The sequence below is a fragment of the Tachyglossus aculeatus genome, chromosome 4, assembly GCF_015852505.1.
Source record: "Tachyglossus aculeatus isolate mTacAcu1 chromosome 4, mTacAcu1.pri, whole genome shotgun sequence".
Lineage (NCBI taxonomy): Eukaryota > Metazoa > Chordata > Mammalia > Monotremata > Tachyglossidae > Tachyglossus > Tachyglossus aculeatus.
The window spans coordinates 98,225,974-98,239,568 of NC_052069.1; the positions used below are offsets into that span (position 1 = coordinate 98,225,974).

A 13,595-nucleotide genomic window follows, 5' to 3' on the forward strand; every position below is an offset into this window, starting at 1 on the left:
TTTGAGAAATCCTATGAATAACCAAAACTGTTATGAATGACAGTGAATGTAATAATGACACCAAATGCTTCTGCACAGGCAATGCAATGCAGGAAGAGAAAAAAAAAGAAAATGCTAAAAGATCAGCATGGCATTGACAGAGTTTGACAATAGTGGAACATCAGACTTCACATCAAATTGAAGGTCCATAAACCTGTGATAGTTATCCCTGAACCTTCTACAGAATGCACATTCAGCTTTTGAGCAGTTTGACCAGCCTTGCCTACCAGCTATTTACTACATTAAACAACAGGGGAAAATGACCAACATGGAGGGCTATTTTTGGAATGAAGTGAGCTTATTAGAATTGAAGAAATGTTTACAGCATCACACTTGGGCAGTCATGTAGGGGAAAATAGAGGAGCTCAGGAAGCTCAAGCAGATGCAGAAAAGTGAATTAAAAGGGGGTTTACTAGAGAGCTTAGAGCAAATGTAAACATTTTTTTTTTCCTGAGTGAACTGCAGTTTCAAACTAGAGAGGTCACCTCATTAGACAGACTAGATTTTCATAATACAAATGATTTCTTTAGAGGAAACTTTAGGAAGATCCAGTACCAAGAGTTATTCTCTAAAACAGTTAATTCATTCAATTATATTTATTGAGCACTTACTGTTTGCAGAGCACTGGCAGCAATAGAAGGTTGTGATCAGGCAATGCATCGGTGGAGAAAAGAACAAGCACTATGTGCATAAAATGTGGAATGAACTGTCAGTTACCCTGTGTCTTTCAAGATACAAAACACATCTGGCTTCTTTGAAAGCTAAGCATCTTTGTGTACATTTTTTCAGAGAAATAATACAACCATATACTAATTGTATGAAAGTTCAGTAATACCTGCAGAAGAGTAGAATGGCCTGGTAGAAAGAGAATGAACCTGCGAGTCAGAAGGCTTGGGTTTTAAACTCCATTCTGCCAGTTGCCTGATGTGTGATAACAATAATAATAATGGTGTTATTCATTATACCCTTATGGTGTGCCAAGCACTGTTCTAAACACTAGGATATAGAAACAGGATAATCAGGTTAGACACAGTCCCTATCCACATGGGGCTCACAGTCTAAGTAGGAAAAGCAACTGGTATTGAACCAAATTTTGCAGATGAGAAAACTGAGGCCCAGAAAAGTTGTGACTTGACTAAAGTCACACAGGAGACATGGTGGGGTCAGGGTTAGACCCAAGGTCATCTGACTCACAGACCCATGCTCTATCCACTAGGCCATGATGATTCTTGTGTGACCTTGGGCAAATAACAACTTCTTTTGTGCCTCATTTTCCTTAAATGTATATTGGGGAATCAATCCTTGTTCTCCTTCCTAATTAGACTGTGCATCCCTTGTGGAATGAGGACTCTGTCCGACCTGATTAGCTTGTAACTCCTCCGGTGCTTGACACCTAATAAGCACTTAACAAATACAACAATAATCAATCAGTTATATTTATTGAGAGCTTACTGTGTAAAAAGCACTGTAGTAAGTGCTTGGGATAGGTAAATATAACATAGTTGGTAGATATGTTCCCTGCCCACAACGAGTTTCCAGACTCAAGGGATAACGATCTTGGTATTTAAGTGACTATTATGTGCCCAAGCATTGTACTAAGCTCTGGGGTAGATTAAAAAAAAATCCTCAGGCCTCATATGGGACTCACAGACTAAGGCATTGAACAGATATTGAATCCCAATTCTGTATATGAGGGCAATGAGGCAGAGAGAAGTTGTTTCCCCAGGATCAGACAGCAGCAGATGCAGGATTAGAACCCAGGTTCCCTGCAAGAGCTTTCCACCAGATCGTGCTGCTTAAAAATGATAATGCATAAGTACAACACCTGAACATTCTGGTGTAATTATATCATCTCAGAAACATTGTGAATATTGCTCTCTTCCAAGAAAAATGAGGCTGTTTTGTCATTTGACAGTTGGTTTCACCAGTAGTGACAGAAAGTCGCAGCCATTTATGTCCCAAAACCAATTTTGTTTTTGTCAGACTCATTTCAATACCTACATTGATCAAATTAGCCAGGTAATTGCCCTGGAACTCCAAGTTCTGCCATGACCCTGATGTGGATATCAGTGGCCATAAAGAGGACCAGAAATTGGGTTGTCTCTAGGAAGACAGGCTCAGACTGCTACCCTCTGGATGTATCCTGGGAGCTGCTGACACCCAGCCAATAGAATCTGAATAATAATAATAATAATAATAATAATAATAATAATTTGTTAAGTGCTTACTATGTGTCAGCCACTGGTAGTAAGCACTGGGGTGGACACAAGCAAGTCAGGTGTACACAGTCCCTGGTCCACATTGAGCTCACAGATCCCCAGTTTAGAGATGAGTGTACTGAGGTATAGAGAAGTTAAGTGACTAGCCCAAGGTCATATAGCGGACAAGTAGCAGAGCCTGGATTAGAACCCATGACCTTCTGACTCTCAGGCCCAAGCTCTATCCAGCATTCCAGACTGCCTCTGGTGTGATTATATCATATTGGAAGCATTGCCAATATTGCTGTCCTCCAAGAAAAATGTGGCTGAGTTTTGTCATTTGCCAGCTGGTTTCACCAGTGGTGTCAGAAATTCTGAAGTGATTTTTTAATTTGCTCATTAGAATGATGTTGTCATACAAAATATTTTTTGCCAAAGAAGTCTAACTCTTTCATTCATTCATTCAATCGTATTTATTGAGTGCTTACTGTGTGCAGAGCACTGCACTAAGCACTTGGGAAGTACAAGTTGGCAACTCTTCAATATAGTCATCATCATCATTATCACTGATGATATTTATTGAGCACTTACTATTTGCAGAACACTGCACTAAGCACTTGGGAGAGTATAATGCAACAGAGTTGGTAAACATATTCCCTGGCCACTGCAAGTTTACAGTCTAGAGTTATGATCTTGATGCCCAATTAATTTCACTGTGTCATTGTTATGAAATTTCAACTCTCTGCTTGAGAAGTATTTAATAATAATAATTATGGCATTTAAGTGCTTACTGTGTGCCAAGCACTGTTCTAAGCACTGGGGTAGGTACAAGGTGATCATATTGTCCCACCTGGGGCACACAGTATTAATCCCCACTTTACAGATGAGGTAACTGAGGCACAGAGAAGTTAAGTGACTTGCCCAAGGTCACACAGTAGACAAGTGGAGGAGCCAGGATTACAACCCAGATCCTCTGACTCCCAAGCCCATGCTCTTTCCACTAAGCCATGCTAGATTTTAATAGTGAGCATCAATATCAAAAAATATCCTTTATAAAAAGTCATTTGAGCTAAACCATCTAAAATTGGAAGCTTTTATGAAACATCTTCATATAAACCCATCTTGAATACTCTTTTAAGAATATGACAAAACTGCAAGACTGGCCAATGGTTATCACATTTAAGATTATAGTTTACCTTCAGTAATGCAGAGAATATTCTCAAAATATCAGATTCTTAAAAATAACAACTTTACCTGAGTATATGAATCCTCAATCCCTGAAATGGAAAAACTTTATTTCACTATAATCTTGTTTATTTAGGGAAAACTTTGTTATATTTCATTTTCCAAGAAGGACAACCCAATTTTGTAGCATGTTTGATTAAAAGCATTTTTAATCAAAAAGCTTTTACAGTGAAGCAGCGTGGCTCAGTGGAAACAGCCCGGGCTTTGGAGTCAGAGATCATGGGTTCGAATTCCGGCTCCACCACATGTCCGCTATGTGACCTTGGGCAAGTCACTTCACTTCTCTGAGCCTCAGTTACCTCATCTGTAAAATGGGGATTAAGACTGTGAGCTCCACGTGGGACAACTTGATCACCTTGTATCTCCCCCCAGCGCTTAGAACAGTGCTTTGCACATAGTAAGCGCTTAATAAATGCCATTATTATTATTATTATTTTTGCAGGAGAGAAAAGAACACTTTTTTTCTGAGAAACTATTGTGGAATTAAGAGTGGAAAAAGTCTTGCCACAAATCTTGTCAGCAACTTCTAAATATTTTAATAGCTTATCCCAGTACAAAATCTTCCTCCAAGTAAATGAGGTATAATGCATTTGTAAAATCAGAATTGGAAGACTCTAAAACCTTTAATACCATATAGCAGACTATCTTCTCCGCCTCACTTTGTTTCTCCCTCTCCCTCCCACACCACTTTCATTTTTCTTTCCTTTCTCCAATCAGGGTCTCTGTCTTCCCTCTCATTTCCCTATTCTAAGACTCTCTGTCATATTTCAAAAATCTCTGTAGACAATTCTTTACTATTTCCTCCCTTCCTGGCCCTGTTCCTCCTCCTCTTCTCCCATAATGCCCACCCTCTTTTGTCATTAAACTCAAAATGCTACATTTGTACCTATGGTAGTAGTTACAATTTCCTAGCATGATTGTACCTAGGAGTCCTTGAGTGCAGTATCATGTGGGAGGGCCTAGTTTATTATCGGGCTTCATTCTGCAGGACAGGCCTCTAAATTCTAAAAAATGCTCCTCTTTTTAACGTAGGCATTACATTTTTTCCTTGGCTGCCATTTTACCTTTGGCCTTTTTGCCTTTGTGTAATCCAATATACAAGAAAAATGGCTCCTGGTCAGAGAAAGGTTGAAAAATGGGAATAGCCACTTCAACCAAGGGGAATTTTGCTGAAATGATAGTGGGGAAACAATGGGAATCGAATGAATCCAAAATGGGCTAGGTCAATGTTTCATACAAACTAGGATTCGCACACTCCAATAGGGTGACAAGGTGTTTGGAGGAGCTTGTTAGTACTGCCGCCTTTGCCACCATTTTCAATTGTTTTGGAATGTAGCATCCTTAAACTTTCCTTCTTTATCTTTAACTTTCCCTCTAGTAACCCATGATGGACAGCTTGCAAGTGATTTTATCCAAACTCCTCTAATATTTTTTTCCTGTACAATTTTCTGTGGTAACAAATTCCATATGCTTCCCACACGCTGTTTGAAGTATTTCTTTTTGTTTGTTTTCCTCACTCTTCTCAATGCCTGCTGCGTTTCCCTAAAACAACCTTTCAGATGTTTACTGGGACTCACTAAAATCTGCTCAAGCTGCTTGGGATGAGGAATATATCTCTCAGCAAGCAGAGCCAATGAATGGCTTCAGGCTAAAGTAGACAACAGTCGAGTTGGGCAATTGTCATTTGTCTCAAGATTTATTCCTTAGCGAGCGAACAATGCTTCTAGAAACCCAGTCATTCTAGCAACCACTAGTGCAAGAAAACAGGACTTCTACATTTTACTTAGTTACAGACAGCTCTGAATGCAATTTTAGTCAATGGAGAATTGGGGCAGTGTGTCACTAATTAATACTCATAAGTAGTAAGCATTACTTGACCAGCTGATCTCTGAAATATGCCCATTTAAGTAGACATTTTTGATTTGCATTAACAATTCAATTAGAATGGAATCCAATTAAAATGCAATTAGCATGCAAGTCAGATTTAGATTGGGTAATGAATAGTGTTTCCATCTCCCCTGCCTGACTGACGTGTCTGTTCAGAACATTACCTCCTAAGTGTTCTGAAAAGCGTTTTCATTTTCATGTGCTTTCCACAGACTGAGGGAACCAGGTCTTTGTAGTGATAAGCCTTACTTTATATAATAATAATAATAATGGCATTTGTTAAGCACTTACTATGTGGCAATCACTGTTCTAAGTGTTCGGGGGTATAAGGTGATCAGGTTGTCCCACATGGGGCTCACAGTCTTAATTCCCATTTTACAGATGAGGTAACTGAGGCCCAGAGAAGTGAAGTGACTTGCCCAAAGTCACACAGCTGACAGTTGCCGGAGCCGGTATTAGAACCCATGACCTCTGACTCCCAAGCCCGGGCTCTTTCCACTGAGCCACACTGCTTCTCCTATACTTTTCCTAGCTCTTAGTGCAGTACTTGGCATTCAGTAGGTGCTCAATAAGTTCTATTAATTAATTGGCAAATTTTACATGTGTTGGAAAATAGGTTCTCTGAGAAAAAGCTTTTCACTCCTCCTAACCCAGAATTCCAAATGTCCCTTCGTTCTCAAATTTTCCGAGTCCAAACTCTTTACTCAGATGCTTTCTCCTTCCTGGACTTTCTCTTCAAATCCTCCAGTTCACAGAGTTCACCATCTTCAAAACCCTCCCAAAACCCATGTGCTCCAGTTGTGTTATTTCAACAGGTATCCTTAGCATTTATGTATCTATTGATTTGTGTAATCACTATGGTATTGTGTTTACTATATGCCAAGCACTATACTTATCACTGAGGTAGATGCAAGATAATATTGTCCCACATGGAAGTCACAGCCTAAGTAGGAGGGAGAACAACCATTCAATTTTCATTTTGAAGATGAGGTAACTGAGACACAGAGAAGTTCAGTGACTTGCTTAAGGTCACATAGCAGCTACATGGCAGAGATGGGATTAGTACCCAGGGCCTCTTATTCCCAGGCCCAGGTTGTTTCTACTAGGACATGTTGCTTCTCATAACTCCTTTATTAATGTACCGATATTAATTACCGATAGCATTGTCCAGTCATAACTATGCTTTTCCTCTTGCCCTCTCTAGTTAAAAACAATTTGTCTGCTTCTCTCTCTGATTATTTTGTAAGCTCCTCAAGGGTGTTGCTATGTCCTCTTCTATTATACTCTCCCAATTGCATAGTTTAGAAAAAACTACTTATTGTTTGATCCTATGAGGAGAGAACAGGTGAAGTTGATTTAATTAAAGCAGCAGAGATTCTAGCTGGACATAAGAAACAAGGACTTGTCTACCAGGGGTGTAAAACACTGAGATGGCTACCAACAGGCTTTTTAAAGAAAAAAAAGGCACCCATCCATCCTAAGTAGTTTATTATCTATCTGCCTGAAGGAAGGAGGCTATATAGGTCCCCTTCAGTTCTATGATTCTATAATTTTATGATTCCCAGTAAGAATGCAATAGCACTTTTTATAGTTGACCTTATTTGCACATTCTTGCAGAGAGAATTTGAAAATTAGATTTACACCAGTAAAAAGATGACTCACTGGGGTGAGTCAAAGGAATATGCTATTAGTTTTTCAAAAAATAGAGAGGATAGAAGGAAGAGAAAAGTGACTTCTAAGTTCAAAGATAATACAAGCGACAGCAAGATTCTATCTGTGTGCTGAGTGTGGCTGAAAAGACCTACATTTTCTGGCCCATTTCTGTGCATGTAAAGATTGTTCCCTTTGCATTTGTTACGGACAGTATCTGGCATCATTTCCATGTCTCCATCTTTGTGGATTTCTCAAAGACTGTCTTCTAAGAGGTTTCACTCATCCATCCACTGGATGGGGAGGCTTGGGGTGAAGTCACTACAGCAGTTTAAATCCCCATGTCCCGGCACCATGGCAACTGTAAGAGCTTGGATGAATGCAGTACAGAGAACCGAGAACACTACCCTACTTTCCTTTCCTGGCATAGGAAGAGGATCTGTCAAGAATTCTCCAGATCTTGCTCTATCATTCCATCATGAAGCAATCTTAGGATCTGAGTAAGCTTTTGAGGGAACCATACTGTTTCATTTCTTGCTAGGACCCAGGCCTCCTGATAGTGTCAAATGCTTTTAAAATTCACTGAGACCATGGAGAAGTCTTGAAATCCTCTGCCTTTTTCCTTCTGTACTCTGCTAATTACTGCTGTGGTCTGAAATCACATGGAGATTTGGGGAAGGCATGGTTAGCAGTAGTAGTGGAAATAGAATTTACTCTGCCTGCAGAGCACTGGACCAAATGCTGGGAAAGTATTCCCATGTAAGAGTTTAGGCACTCTCCTTATCCCTTAGGGGCTCACAATCTAAGAATATGGGTTGGGGAGAGGGGGCTGGAGATAAGAACATTAGGATTGATGAAACAATAAAACTAAAAATATACAGCCACCCCCCCCCCCCCACCCTTTAAAAAAAGTCAGTAGCCTACTATGGCTCCAGCAGAAGAACTTCAGGCTTCTTGTGGTACAAAGTCCAAGATACAGTAAGCTTTACAGAGCCACCAGGCTTCCCAAGATTTTGTGGAGGCCTCATGCTACAGGTGCTTTTTTCTTTAACACAGGGTTGGTAGGATGTAGGACAGGATGGAGTATCCTTAATGGCACAAAGGAGATCTGGTACTGGTTCTCAGTGGGACAGTGAAGCTGTCATACAGCATATTCATTCATTCATTCAATTGTATTTGCTGAGTGCTTACTGTGTGCAGACATCTTCCACCCATAACCCCATCTTCTGCCATAAGGTCGTTCTGGTATGTGTATCCATAGAGTTTTCTTGGTATAAATACAGAAGTGGTTTACCATTGCCTTCTTCCACACAGTAGAACTTGAGTCTCTGCCCAGTGTTTTGATCACTTGATCATCTGCCTTTGACTCCTTCCCATACTGCTGCTGTGCAACACAGGTGACAGTGAATAGAAAGGGGAAAAGTATGTTTGATATTGGAGGGCTATAGAGCTGATTGTCTCTCCCTTCCCTCCCTTTTCCTTCCTCCCCTCCCTTATATGCTTCCCCTCCATTCCCTTTCTCCCTCCTTCATTCCCTCCCTCCTTCTCTCCTTTTTTCCCTTTCTCCCTCTCTCCCTTCCAAATGGCTCTGTGGCAGGGTGTCATTATGACTTGGGTGAAGAAGGGGGACTCCTGACCACTACTTTTCCTCTCCAAACCCCCACTTCCACTTTAGGAATAACAATGCACAGAGCTAAGCATGGGGAGAAAGGGGAGTAGAGAGTCTAGCTAGGAAACTCCTCTTGGTCATAGCAGGGGGTCGTACTGACTCCTTCTCAGTCCTTTCCTTCTTCTCTTCATCCCCTTCCCTGCGAAGACAAAAGACTTCATGGACCCAGTTTCCGAGGCCACTCACAGCTCCCCTACATCTCTGCTGCCAGTCAGTCAATCTGTATTAAGTACTTAATGTGTGCAGAGCACTGTACTAAGTGCTTGGGAGAGTACAATGTAATAAACAGACACATTTTCTGGCTGATGGTGCTGTAATGACATCGTTGAGGGTCACAAGAGAGCACTCCCACTGGATGTTCCTGTCCAGGGGCCTCACTTCCCTTAATGTGGCCCTGATCATTGCAGGAAATGAGATGGGAAGAAAATGTATTCCAGGCAGAGGGAGTGAAAGTTATACAGGAGAAAGAGAGTGGGACAATTTGTATAAAGGGAAGGTGAGCAACTTTCATGAGGGCTGGCCAGGGATGAGGAGGAATGATGAAGGTCAGAAAGACCAATAAATACAGGTTTTGAAGAGAGGGTGAAGAGCTGAACTTTGGTATTTCAGGGTAAGAATTTTACTCTTGGATTCTAAGGAAGTTGCTAGCATGATCAAAATAGCAGGCAGTGAAGACTTCATCTGAAAAGAGAAGAAACACTGGAGGGCAGAAGGAAATGATGATAGATTTTTAAACATAATTTAAATCCATATACAATATCTCACACAGTAAGAGGTATTCATGCAATATCAGATTTTAAGACAGAGTGCTAATCAGATGAAAGGCAATGATATAAAAAAAGCCTTGCATTTATTTGGCACAGCTGGCTAAATATAATGTCTTTGAAAAGGAGAAAGCTGAAGCTGAAGCATCTGGTCCTTTGCTGTCATTTTCAGAATTTCAGACACCCTTAATTGTGTATTTCTTGTTAATAATGCAAACCTGACAGTAACAATGGTCCATGTCATCAACCTAACAGAGAGTTTTTGCAGAGTCTGAAAGATAAGACTCCAGGCAGTTCTTCAGTAACATGGATTCTGCAAGAACTCAAATGGCAAGAGAGATGTGTCAGAGCAGCCAGGATGTGTACAGACCTGAGTGCTGAGTCACAGAGAATAGTTCTTGATACTTTTGGCTGTAGCCAATGATCTCTTTCAGACATGTCAATTTAGTACTTCTCCTGGGGCCACTTCCACCCAGGCTAACCCTCTCTCTCCTTAAAATTGTTTTAAATTAAATTGCTTCTTGGCCTCCTGGCTAAGATCCTGTGTAGTATCTGCTCCTATCAGTTTAATAGCTGATACATCCTCTTGAGAAGCATGTGGCTTAGTGGAAAGAGCATGGCCCTGGAAACCAGAGGACCTGGGTTCTAATCCCAGCTCTACCACTTGTCTGCTATGTAACCTTGGGCAATTCACTTCACTTCTCTAAGCTTGAGTTCCCTCATCTGCAAAATGGAGATTTAATACCTGTTCAACCTCCTACTTTGATTGAGACCCCATGTGGGACCAAATTACCTTGCATCTACTCTAGTGGATAACACTACAGTGCTTGGCACATAGGAAGCACTTAACAAATACCACAATAATTATATTTATTATTTTTATTATTAAATGACTCAAATGTCTGTGGAATAAAGATGGAAATTGATCTAAACTCTTCCTTCATTAATAAGCACAAAGCCATAGAGTAAGAGCCATATCTGTTTAACTTCATGCTTTATACATGTATACCAAATAATGATAATAAATAAATAAATAATAGTAATGATAATTGTGTTGTTATATTCTGTGCCAACTACTATACTAAGCACTGGAACAAATACAAGTTCATCAGACTGTAAGCTCCTTGTGGGCAGGGCATGTAGGGAGTCAGCATGGTGCGATGGAAGAGCCTGAAAGCCGGAGGTCCTGGGTTCAAGTCCTGCCTCTGACACCCATTCCCTGTGTGGCCTTGGGCAAGTCAATTAACCACCCCATGCCTCAGTTTCCCCAGCTATAAATTGGGGATAATAATACCTGAACCAACTTGTACTTCTCAAGTGCTTAGTACAGTGCTCTGCACACAGTAAGCACTCAATAAATGTGATTGAATGAATGAATGAACCCTACCTCGCAGGGGTGTTGTGAGGAGTAAATAACTAGCGAGTATAAGGTGCTTTGGTAATAAAAGTACCATGTAGACACACAGGTGGTATTATCAGCACTTAGTACAGTACCTAGCAAGTAAGCACTTAACAAATACTAATAAAAAACAAAAAAAAGTCTGTTGGACTCTCCCAAGGGCTTAGTAGAGTGCTCTCTATGCAGAAAGCTTTCAATAAATACTAATAATTAAGTGATTGATTGATCATCAGATCAGATACAGCCCCTATCCTACAGTTCAGAGGGAGAACAGATATTTAATCCCTATTTCATGAATAAGGAGATGGAGGCCCAAATAAGTTAAATTAGTTGCCCAAGATCTCAGAGCAGGAAAGGGAAGCAGCATGGCCTAGTGGATAGAGCATGAGCCTGGAAGTCCGAACTACCTGTGTTCTAATTCGCACTCAGGCACTAGTCTGCTATGTGACCTTGGACAAATCGCATAATTTCTGTTTCTCAGTTACCTCATGTGTAAAATGAGGATTTAGATTGTGAGCCCCATGCGGGACATGAACTGTGTCCAACCTGATTGGCTTGTATCTATCCCAGGGCTTATTACAGTGTCTGGCAAATAGTAAGTGCTAAACGAATACCACCAAGAAACAAAATCTATCAGTGATGATGATGATGGTATTTGTTAGGCGCATACTATGTGCAAAGCATTATTGAGTGCTTTCTGCATGCAAGCACTGTTCTAAGTGCTTAGGAGAGTGCAATATAACGGAGTTCATTGATATGATCCCTGCCCATATGGAGCATATGTATCATTTTTACATGCTCTATTATTTGATCTACTCTTCCTTCTATTGTAATTGTATGTCTGTCTCTCCTTCTAGATTTTTTTTTGATGGTATTTGTTAAGCTCTTACTATGTGCGAAACACTGTTCTAAGCACTGGAGGGATACAAGGTGATCAGGTTGTCCCATGTGGGGCTTACAGTCTTAATCCCCATTTTTCAGATGAGGGAACTGAGGCACAGAGAAGTTAAGTGACTTGCCCAAGGTCACACAGCTGACAAGTGGTGGAGGCGGGATTAGAACCATGACCTCTGACTCCCAAGCCCGTGCTCTTTCCACTGAGCCACACTACTTCTCTAGAACTCTAGATTTTATGCTTCTTAATAGTAATAACGTTGTAGAATTAAGATCTTACTATCTGACAAGTACTGTGCTAAGTGCCAGGCAGATACAACATAATCTGGTTAGGACACACTACCCATTCCACATTGGCTTCTTGTGAGCAGAGATTGTGTTGTTGCCTTCTTCTTCTTCTTCTATTGTCCTTGTCCAAGCACTGAGTAGTGTTCTCTACACACAGTAAGTACTCATTAAATACTATTGATTGACTGAGTTAAGATATCAGTTCAAAAGGAAAATGGTGGAAGACTGGCTACACCTCCTAGGTCTAATTCAAGTGAAAGGAATAAGACTATTTTCTCCCTAAACATTTTGGTCTCCTTTCCATTCCTCTCCCCACCCTACTTCTCTCTTAATCTCCCTCTGTTGGGAATTTAGTCCAACAGTAAGACATCTATGTCCTTAATTTTATGCTTTGAAATTTAGGCGATTATTTCTTATTATTTTGGGTACTGCCTGGAAGATAATTGCAGCTTCTTTTCCATTCTCAGAGATGGGAGCTGGTCATATTCCCCCCACCCCCAACCCAAAAGTGGTTTTTATTTTCTTCCTCAGTCTCAGTCAAGGTGCTACTGTATTCTTAGGTCCATGAATTGCCTGGCTTATCTCATTTATCAGGCCTTTAACTTTTTAGCCTGAATTTTGACAATTTTCCTTGACCAGTTTTGTGTTGAGGATTTTTCTGTCATAGGCAAATGAAAATGAAGAGTGAGACAGACAGACAAGATGGGAGCAGAAGGAGTCACAGGAGTAGAGGAATGGTGGAAAGTGTCAGAAAGAGAAGAGTACAGTGCAGAATGAAGAGAAACAGATGAGAATATTGTGAGAAAGATGGAGAAAAGGTGAAAACACAGGGCCAGAGGCAAGAGGACATGCTGGATATAGCTAATTATCCTTGGTGAAGAATTTGTAATTTTACTAATTAGAATCCTTGCACATTTCAAAGTATTTGGGAAAGTATAATAAGGCCATAAATATTAGATTTAAAATGTTTTCCTTATCTTATTGCTGTTGAGTATTACTATTCGAGGAGTAGTACTTAAACAAATATGTAAGCCCTGTTCCATTAAGTAACCTTGTGACCTTGGATGAGTTACTTCATTTCTCTGGGCCTCAGTTACCTCATCTGTAAAATGGTAATTGTGAGCCCCATGTGGGAGAGGGACTGTGTCCAACCCGATTTACTTGTGTCCACTTCAGCATTTAGTGTAATGCCTGGCACTTAGTAAGGGCTTAAAAAATACCATAATTATTATTACTATTTTTTTTATATTTGTTACCTGTTTTCTATGTGACAAGCACTTCTCTAAGCAATAGGGCAGATCCAAGTTAATCAGACTGGACCCAGTCCCTGTCCCACTTAATAATAATAATAATAATAATAATAATAATAATAATGGCATTTGTAAAGTGCTTACTATGTGCAAAGCACTGTTCTAAGTGCTACGGAGGATACAAGGTGATCAGGTTGTCCCACGTGGGGCTCACACTTAATCCCCATTTTACAGATGACGTAACTGAGGCACAGAGAAGTTAAGTGACCTTCCCAAAGTCATACAGCTGACAATTGGCAGAGCTGGGATTAG

General features: G+C 40.4%; 1 pseudogene; it reads left to right on the forward strand.

The window, feature by feature from the left end:
• Positions 1-9,965: 9,965 nt before the first annotated feature.
• LOC119927766 lies at positions 9,966-10,118 on the forward strand (annotated as a pseudogene).
• Positions 10,119-13,595: the final 3,477 nt, after the last annotated feature.